Below are 11,179 nucleotides of genomic sequence, written 5' to 3' on the forward strand. Positions count from 1 at the left end.
ATTTCATCTTTTCTTACCGCCAAATGTGTATATATACCACAACTTCTTTATCCATTTATCTGTCGAAGGACATTTTGGTTGTTTCCATGTCTTGGCCTCCGTAAACAAAGCTGCAATGAACATTGGGGTGCAAGTGTCTTTATGGCTAAATGTTTTCAGATTTTTTAGATATCCAGGAAAGGGATTGCTGGGTCATACGGTAATTCTATTTTTAATTTTTTGAGGAACCTCCACACTGCCTGCCTTCCATAGTGGCTGCACCAGTCTGCATTCCCACCAACAGTGTATGAGGGTTCCTTTTTCTCCACAGCCTCTCCAACATTTGTTACTATTTGTCTTGTTGATGATAGCCATTCTGACTGGGGTGAGGTGATATCTCATTGTGGTTTTGATTTGCATTTCTCTGATGATTAGTGATGTTGAGCAATTTTTCATATGTCTATTTGCCATTTGTATGTCCTCTTTGGAGAAATGTCTCTTCATCTCCTCTGCACATTTTTTAATTCGGTTGTTTATTTTTTTGTTGTCGAGTTGCATGAGTTCCTTGTATATTTTGGATATTAGCCCCTTATCGGAGGCACTGTTTGCAAAAATCTTCTCCCATTCAGTAGATTGCCTCTTTATTTTGTTGATGGTTTATTTTGCTGTGCAGAAGCTTTTAAGTTTCATATAGTCCCATTCATTTATTTTAGATTTTACTTCCCTTGCCTTTGGAGTCACATTCATAAAACGCTCTTTGAACCCAAGGTCCGTAAGTTTAGTACCTATGTTTTCGTCTATGCAGTTTATTGTTTCAGGTCAGACAGATTTTTAAAAATAAATATGACAGGATCATTCTAAAAGTTATATGGAGGAGGAAAAGAAGTAGAAAAGCTAAAACAATTTTGAATGAAAAAAAAAGAAGAAACTAGGAAAGTAAGAGAAATCACTCTACCATATTTTGAGACATATTATATAACCATAGTAATCAAGAGTGCATGGTATTGGTGGAGGGAAAGAAACACAGATTAACAGAATAAAAATGAGAGCCAAGAAATAGATCCCACACTTTGACCAAAGTCCAAAATGAATTCAACAAATGGTGCTGGAACAATTGGGGATATATGGTCAAAAAGAGTTTAAAATTTTAAAAATGACATTGGCCTAAGCCTTACACTTTACTCAAAAATCAAATTACAAGCAATTACTAACCATAGTGTAAAATATAAAGCTATAAAGCTTTATAAAAATAGGAGAAAATCTTTAAGATATGCTAGATTTATCAGTAAAAATATTACCACCATTATGGAAAACTCTATGGTACCTCAAAAAATTGAAAATGGAACTACTTTATGACCTAGCAATTTCATTCCTGAGTATCTATCCAAGGAAATCCAAAACACTAATTTAAAACAATATATGCGCTCCTATGTTTATTGCAGCACTATAAACAATAGCCAAGATATGGAAACAACAGAAATGCCCATCGATAGACAATAGGATAAAAAAAACTGTGGTATATTTCTACAATGGAGTATTACTTGGCCATAAAGAAGAGTGAAATATTACTATTTGCAACGACATGGATGGACCTAGAGAATATTATGATAAGTGAAATAAGTCAGACAGAGAAAGACAAATACCATATGATCTCACTTCTATGTGGAATCTAAAGAACAGAATAAATGAACAAACAAAACAGAAACAGACTCAGAGATAGAGGGAAAATAAAAACTGAGGGTTGCTAGATGGGAGATGGGGGAGAAGGTAAAGGGATTAGAAAATACATATTAGTAGTCACAATATAGCCACTGGGATATGAAATACATTTGGGGAATATAATCAATAATGTTGTAAAGATTTTGTAGGGGGTCAGATGGGCACTTGTCTTATTAGAGAGACCACTTCATGGACTGTGTAGATGCCTGACCACTGTGCTGTACACCTGAAGCTGAAGCTGAAGCTGAATAATATTGAATGTCAACCATAATATATATATATGGTCACAGGATGTTGAGTACAGCATAGGGAACAGAGTCAATGGAATTGTAACAGCTATATACAATATCAGAGGGGTAGTAGATTCGGGGAGAGGATTATCACTTTGTGAGGGGTGTAAATGTCTATTACATTGTTTTGTACACCTGAAACTATTTTTTTAAAAAAAGACATAGGGCTAGATTTGATACCAAAATCACAATCCATAAAGGAAAATTGATAAGTTAGACTTTATCAAAATTTAAAGCTTTTGCTCTGCAAAAGGCCCTGTTAAGAAAATGAAAAAATAAGCTCCTGACTAAGAGAAAATATTGGCAAACCATATATCCAATAAAGGACTAGTATCTAGAATATATAAAGAACTCTCAAAACTCAAAATAACATTCCAATTAGAAAATGGGCAAAACAGATGAGATATTTCACTGAAAATAACCTACAGATGACAAATAAGCACATGGAAAGATGTTCAACATCATTACCTACCCATTAGGGAAATGCAAAGCAAAGCCACAAAAAGATACCACTATGCACTGATTAGAATGCCTAAAATTAAAAATAATGACAACAAGTGTTGGTGAGGATGGGAATGTAAACTGCTGTAGGCCCTCTGGAAAACAGTTTGGCATTTTCTCAATAAACTAGGCATGCCACTACCACACAATCCAAAATTGCATTCCTGGGCGTTTATGCCATAGAAATGAAGACTTATATTCACTCAAAAACCTGCACGCAAAGTCCATGGCAACTTTTTCATAATAGCTGTACATTGGAAACAACATAAACGTCCTTCAATAGATGAATGGTTAGACCAACTGTAGCACTTCCATACTATGGGATGGTTTACAGCAATAAAAAGGAGCAAACTACTGATTTACTCAACAATATGAGTGAATCTTCAGAGAATCTGACCAGTAAAAAACACCAATCCAAATAGGTTACATATTCTTTAATTTCATTTATGTAACATTCTTGAAATGATAGAATTATAGATATAGAGGACAGATTAGTGACCAGTGGAAGGGGAGGAAAACAGAAGAGAAGCAGGTACACTTATAAAAGGGTGACATAGTTATTCTTGGGGTGATGGAATTGATCCATATCTTGACTGTATCAATGTCTTAGTTGTGATGCTGTACTGCAGTTTTGCCTGATGCTATTATTGGAGGAAACTGAATAAAGGATACAAGTGTCTGACAATTAAGTTTGTGAATTTGCCACCATGCACTTACATAGGCAGCACTGTACAAACAGCTTGGTAAGGTTTCATAACCTTGGTATATCAGTGGCTCACAGCTGTATTTCTGTCGATATGTGGCGGTGTCTTGCTAAGTGCATTCATTATTGTTGTTGCGTGTTTTTGCGTGCCATCGTGAGAATGTCTGAGCTTGAATTAGAGCAATGAACAAACATTAAATTTCTTGTTAAACTTGGCAAGAGTGGAAGTGAAATCAGGGACATGTTAGTCCAAGTTTATGGAGATAATGCCATAAAGAAAATGGCAGTGTACAAATGGATTAAACATTTTTCTGAGGGGAGAGAATGGGTCACTGATGAAGAGAGGTCAGGGCAGCCAGTAACAAGCAGAACTGATGAAAACATTGCAAAAATTTATCAAATTGTGCATCAAAATCATCAGCTGATTGTGAGAAGCATAGCAGATCAAGTAAACATTGATAGAGAAACAGGAAAATCTTAACAGAAAATCTTGGCATGAGAAAGGTGTGTGCAAAAATGGCTCCGAAGGAGCTCACTAATGAACAGAAGCAAAGGAAAGTCAAAGTTTGCCAAGACCTTTGGAGAGGCAAGACAATATTTTGGGCTGTGTTATCACTGGTGATGAAACATGGGTGCACCAATATGACCCTGAAACAAAGAGTCAAGGTACACAATGGAAGTCAGCCAATTATGCATGACCAAAAAAGTTCTCAGTCTAAATCAAGAGTCAAAACAATGTTGCTAACCTTTTATGATATCAGAAGGATTATTCATTATGAATTTGTGCCAACTGGACAGTTAAGCAAGTTTATTATTTGGAAGTGCTGAAAAGGCTGCATGAAAAATTAGGGGACCTAAACTTTTCACCAACAATTCATGGCTCTTACATCATGAAAATGCACCAGCTCACATGGCAAAGGCACTGTCTGTGAGGGAGTTTTTAGCCAGTCAACAAATAACTATATTGGAAAACCCTCCATACTCACCTGATGTGGCCCCCAATGATTTCTTTCTTTGCTCAAAGATAAAGGAAATATTAAAAGGAAGACATTTTGATGATATTCAGGACATCAAGGGTAATACAATGGCAGCTCTGATGGCCATTCCAGAAAAAGAGTTCCAAAATTGCTTTGAAGGGTGGAGTATGCACTGACATCAGTGCATAGCTTCCCAAGTGGAGTACTTCAAAGGTGACCATAGTGATATTCAGCAATGAGGTATGTAGCACTTTTTCTAGACTGAGTTCACAAACCTACTTGTCAGACCTCGTATGTGAGCAGATATAATAATTTTTGACAGAGGAGGCAAAAACACACAATGGAGAAAAGAAAGCCTCAATAAATGGCCCTGGGAATATTGGAAAGCCATGTGCAAGAGAATGAAGCTAGACTGTTATCTGTTACCATGTACCTAAATTAACTCAAAATGGATTAAAGATCTATATGTAAGACCTGAAATAATAAATTGCATAGAAGAAAGCATGGTTACTAAACTTATAGACTTTGGGTTTAGAGAGGATTTTATGAATTTGACCTCAAAGGCAAGTAAAGTATAATAAAAGCAAAATAAATGGGACGGGGTGGTAGATGAGGGTAAAGGGGATCAAATATATGGTGATGGAAGGAGAACTGACTCTGGGTGGTGAACACACAATGGGATTTATAGATGATGTAATACAGAATTGTACACCTGAAATCTATGTAACTTTACTAATAATTGTCAACCCAATAAACTTTAATAAAAAAAATAAAAATAAAAAAAATGGGACTATGTCAAACTAGAAATCTTCTGCATAGGAACAGTAACCATCAACAAAACAAAGAGGCAACCATCCGAATGGGAGAAGATATTTGCAAACAACACCTCTGATAAGGGGATCATATAAAAAATATATAAAGAACTCATACAACTCAACAACAACAACAACAACAAATCCAATTAAAAAACGGTCAGAGGACCTGAACAGACACTCAAGACATACAGGGTAATATGATGACAGCTCTGATGGCCATTCCAGAAAAAGAGTTACTTTGGAGGGTGGACTAGATGCTGGTGTTGGTGCATAGCTTCACAAGGGGAGTACTTCGAAGGTGACCAACCGTAGTGGTTTTCAGCATTGAGGTATGTAGGACTTTTTCTAGTATGACTCTGCAAACTTAATTGTCAGACCTTGTATGTCTCTGCATTATTGCTTTGAAGTGCATGTGAACCTAAAATTACCCCAAAATAAAAAGTCAAATTAAAACAAAAACGGATTATGTGGTACCACTTTACTGGGGTAAGCATTCCTGGGAGGTAGAAGTATGGAATTAGCAAAGGAGGAGGAGCCAAGCCAGAGGTCAGGTGAACTACCACATCTCAAAACTGCAACATCTCAGGACCCAGAGAAGGACAATTTGCCTAGTCTTTCCCTCTCTGTCTCCCATTGTTCCTTAACCCCAGGAGGACTTACCCTCTCAGCACTGCTGGAGTGAGTCACATCCTGGAGAAACCTGGGCCTGTGTTTGCTTTATGGCCCCAGCTAGTCTAGAACATAAACATCCTGAAGGGCATGTGTGCTCAATTAGACTAGAAGATAAACTAGAAGGTGGGAAACCATACTCACATTACTCTGTGTCCCCACACCAAGACTAAAAAGGGAATGGGCATTATATACAAGATGCTTGTTAGTCATCATTGCACACATTTTTGTATTTCATACTCAAAATACCTGGATGTGGTTTCTTTTAATTTAATAAAAGTATGACATGCCCAGGATGATACCGTTTGGAACATTACATGCCTGAGTACAGAGATCTGCAGTACATGGTAGGTATTCTGTCTCCCTTCCTCTTCCTCCTCTCCCTCTCTCCTACACATGCACACTGCTCAACAGCATTATGATGTGTGAGTACTAAAACCTTTGCCAAATTACCTAACCTTTTTATAACGGGCCCATGTTCTAACAAGTTGTTTAGATTTCTGAGCCTTCTCTGGATTGTCTTCAAAGAATCAAAGATCACTAGCAAAAGCATAGACTGCCAGAGTCAGGCAGTAGTGTAGGGTCTTAGAATCTGGAAGGTAGGAAAGAAATTGCCCTCTGAATGGTGAGATGGGGTGGAGGTGGGATGTCTCACTGAAGGGACCTGTACAGGGGGGCATAGGTGGGGGACAGTTAAGGAAAGGGGTAGGAATGTATCTATAGTATGAGGCCAAGAACAAACCCATCTTTGTGAAGTGTTGGTTTCAGAACATGAGGAGAACAACTCTGTTTTTGGTTTTATTTTTCACATTTTATACTAGGTAGACTTGCTGTGGTCAGAGGGAAAACTATAAAACACTCTTACATCAGCTCACTATCATCTTAACTCTTAGCTTTCTTTGCCTTATTCTCTATAATTATTCTCATCTCTAGAGGCCTCTTAATAAACATTCATTCCACTTCCCTCCTTCTCTCTTCCTTTATCTCCCCTCACCCCCACTGTCTCTTTCAGCACTACCCTGCCCTCCTGTCTATTCCCTGGAAACTGGGACCTGAGGTTCACAGGTTGAAAAGGAATCTCTCAGGGAAACTGGCCTCAGGGAGGAATCCCAGTCTCAGGAGCTGCCTCTCTCCCAGCCTTTGTTTCCTGTGGTCCCAGCTTCCCACCTGGCCCAGGATCTGAGGGACCCATCACAGCTGCCCTGCATCTCCCTGGGCCGGCCTGAGCCAGCAGCAGGAGGACAGTGAGCTGCCAGGGCTCTGTCTCTGCCGACAGTCGTCTCTAGTGAATCAGAGCTGCACCAGGCAGAGGGGGGCACTCAGGTCGGAATCACACCTGTGGTGCCTCTGTGGTCCTGGGCTGCAGCAGTCCTGCAAGGACCCTTACACCCCATCCACAAGCTTGAAACTTGTCTGCTGGGGATTGCTCACCCAACACAGTGAGGATTGTTAGACAGAGCAGGACTGAAAGCTTCATTTCTAAAGAATGAGGCAAGTTTGTGTAGCTTCATGCATGGTCTTTAATTAGAAAAATTAGTCTTAGCCACACAACAAAGTAAAATTGATGATTCAGTAACAGTTAATTGTTTGCAAGAAACAACAGATGCCCTTACAATGAAGATATATGAATATTTCACGGTGGGCATTTTTTTAAAGCACATTTAACAAACTGAATAATGCATTTTAATGATCATGCTGATCTTTCTAAATATGTTTTAGAGTTTATAATAAAAAATTTCCTTTGAGGATGCCAAGGAGGTTTAGTTAATTGGTGAAGTTAAAACAGGAGTGGGTGCTGGCACTTTTTGCACACCCACCACCAGTGGCTGCAGACAGTTGAGCAGAGGAAAAGCCTCAGGAGTGTGGAGGATTAGACAGGGCTCTCAGTCAGATGGACAAAGGCTACGGAAACAAACCCTGTGTGCTGACAAACATACATAAGATGGAAAATGGGTGATCTGGGGGTGGGGGAGGACCAGCTTTTCCCTAACCCCTGGAGAAGACTATTGGCACAAACTGCAGAGGAGACTGCCTGAGATCCCAAGGAAAAGATCCCATGCCAGAGATAAGGGGCCAGTTCCTGCCAGGCTCAGGCCCAGCTGACCAGGGAGGTCTCCAACCAGGACTTTTCTGGTAAAGGCAGGGGGAATAAGAAGGAGAAGGTGTCTCAGCAGTTTTGCTTCAGTTAACGCAATTTCATTAACTTACAAAGTTAATGCAATTTCAGTTCTTGCATCAGTGTTGGGCCCATGACCACATTGCAAAAATGCTCTGAGGACACCATAGCCAGCCACTGCTCATCTCAGGCTTGAAGGTCCCTGTGAACCACCCAAGAGGGTCTGTGGCACAGGTTTTGGGTCACTGCCCAACACTAAGTTTCCCCGGGTTGCCACGGGCTTTCTGTAGTTTGTGGGATGGGGCTGCGTGCTCCATAGTCGTGAGTGTTCTGGGCAATGCAGTTCTAGGTGTGCAGGGTGGGAACCCAGGGCATCACTAAAGTAGTACACACACATGGATTTTACCAGACCAATGGGATCTCAGATTTGGCCCTTTGGGGAGGGTTCAACATAGAAAAGATGACAACCTCCTGTAGGCTGTGCTTGAGTCAGGCTCCACACAAGGATAATGGTGCCTGTGTGAAGTAACTAGACTTGCCCACGCAACATAAGCAAAACACCCTTTGCAGACAATGGAAAAGAGGAGAAGGAGATTACTGAGCCACGTCCAGCTCTCCCAAGCCAGAATCTACTGGGGTGATCTGGGGAAGCTTGCATTTTCTACGCAGGGCATCCCGTGGGGACGCCTCCCTGGATGAGTGGCCAGGCCACCTGAGAATGACTTGTCCCAGTTACTCTGCTGGTCTCTGTGGTCAATTCTCCCAGGTGCAAGCTCATTATGGATGTCACTTGATCCAAAAGCTTTACTAATTCTGTTAACTTTGTGATGACCTAATTGTAGCTAATTAAAAATGGGTGTTTAGTTCTGGTCAATTTATAGATTAAAATTAGATCCCATCACTCTCCAAAACTTCCCCATTCTTTTAAATATATATCAAAATCGTTATCATTGCCTATAATGCTCGTGCCGCAGGCCTAGGCCTTCTGCTGGTGGGTCCTGCATTTGTTGCCCCTCTGCTGAGAGGGTGGCTGCAGCAGGCCCATCCGTTGCCCAGGCCTGTCTCTGGATTCCACGCCTGTGGTGGAATCTGAATTCACAACAGGTCAAACGTGGCTCCTCGGGGCTCCTTTGGTTCATTTCTCACCAGAGCTGGAGACAGTTGGCTAAACACTCTTGGCATCAAAACCTGCAGATTCTTGAAGGAAGATATTAAGTTGGCTCAGATTTCCTATTTCTAGGCCAAGATACCAGACTTGCATAGCTAAGAACTCTTTAATTTATGTGGAACTGCTTCTTGACAGTGAAAGATACATTTTTAGTTTCATAGCTGGAAGCTATGATTCACAGAGATGCGCGGGAGGGAGAAGGCGGCTTGGCCCCGAGCTGTATTCCATACACCAAAGACTTCCATCCCAGCCTCATTTATATTGTCAGCACCTCTGTTATATGCTCTGCTCTCCCAGCCAGCTGAGGTTTAGCTAAACCAGGAGAACCAGAGATTGGGAAAGGAGGAAAGAGTAATGTGTTTTGAGGGCTCAAACTAGCAGGTTGACCTTACCATTCCCAGTTTAGAGACGAGACTCAGTGAAGTTAGGTCACTGGCCAGAGATCAAGCATGTCAAGTCGGTGGCTGAGACAGTCTAGGACTGGGAAAGCCATGCCACCCAAGGGGCAGGCGGCAGATATTGTGGGATTGGTGGCGTGTGACTGTGCCAGAGCCAGTCCGCTCTGACTCCTGGGTCTGGACAAGGGTCCCTCCCCAGAGTGTATGCAGCTGTGCTACAACTAGGGAACACTGGTAAAATCATGTCAATGGGAGCTTGTGTTTACTTTTATACTTATGTCAATACAGAAATTTTCAAAGATGCACGAAAGTAGAAAGAATAATAAAAAATGGTTAACTTTTATGCATGCATCGCCCAGCTTCCAAGTATCTACTCATGCCCATATTATTTCATCTACCCACTCTCATTCCCTCCCCCAGGATATTTTAAAGTAAATCTCAGCCTTATAATACTTTTACCTGAAGGCATGTATTTATAATAAACGATTTTAGCATATAACTGTAATTCTATAATTATAACTAACAAAATTTCTAACAATTATTTAATATCAACTAATACTTGGCTGATGTTCAAATTCCTTGATTTTCTCCAACAAAAGAGTCCTTACAATTGGTATATTTAAATCAGGATCTATACAACGTTTACACATTGCAGTTGTTTTCTTTAAATCTGTCACATTTTGCTCGCATTCTCCTTTTCCTGTGCCATTTATTTTGTTGAAGAAACTGGGCCATCTGTTCCTGTAGAAAGTCCCAAATTTTATATTTAGTTCAATGGAATGTTTAACTTAAATGTAACCTGGATGCTTAAATATAGAGGCTTGATTAGATTTTAACTTGTCTTGCAGGATCATAGATGCCACTGCGTTCGTTCTGTTCCATTGTGTTTGATTTTTTTCAAAGTGATGCATCTAAATGGGGACTTTTAGACAATAAGAAAATCTGGGTAATTATGATACTGATGACGATGGTAACAACACAATAATAGTAGTAGAAATTATGTACCGAAGGTTATTTGCACCGGGCACTTTGCCAAATGCTTCACATACATGTTTTCATTCAAGTCCATTCTCATTTTACAGAGGAGCAAGTCGATAAGCAGAGGGACTGAATTAATGACTTGCCCAGGGCTCACAGCTGGTACATGACAAAGCTGGAATTTGAGCCCCGGTTTGTCTCACTCCAAAACCCAGGTTCCTTAACCCTCTGGGGGGTTCAGAAACTCCAGTGCAAGAAGGCATCCTATGCAGTGACTCTGGGGAGCAGAAAGGAGAGAAAAAGAGAGGGAGGTTTTACTAAGTGAGCTGGAGAGGTCACCCCACAGCCTGGGCCCCTGAAGGGGACAATCAGAAGAGCTATCTATGGACACCCTGGGAAAGGCTGCATGCAGGGGAGCAGGGGTGCGTGGGGAAATTTGTGCTGCGTAGGGGTGCTGGTTCCCTTGTCCCCATTCCCCTTCAGGACAGGAATGTATAGAGCCTGGTAGCACCGTTAAGGCTCCCTAGGATCAACGGATGCAGTGGCTCCTGGCTACCTGGGGGATCTTAGCAGTCCTAGGCCCCACCAGGAGGGATGAGAAAGCTACATTTCAGCCCATATGTGAACTGATTCTCAGAGCAAGATACCGTGGCCTGCCTATTAGGAATCTGGTTTTGGCTTTGAAATTACTGTCCAAATATGACCAGTGTTTGATCTGGAATGGAGAGATGGAAGCCAGGAGCCATGGCGGGAAAGACCATGCATTCTAGTAATTAAGGGGCTAAAAAATGTGATCCTAGCCTCAGAATGATCATCGATCATAACTAATTCTCTTCTGCTGGAAAAAGGTGTTGCTGTTAGAAAAA

Source organism: Rhinolophus sinicus, linkage group LG16 (genome assembly GCF_036562045.2).
Source record: "Rhinolophus sinicus isolate RSC01 linkage group LG16, ASM3656204v1, whole genome shotgun sequence".
Lineage (NCBI taxonomy): Eukaryota > Metazoa > Chordata > Mammalia > Chiroptera > Rhinolophidae > Rhinolophus > Rhinolophus sinicus.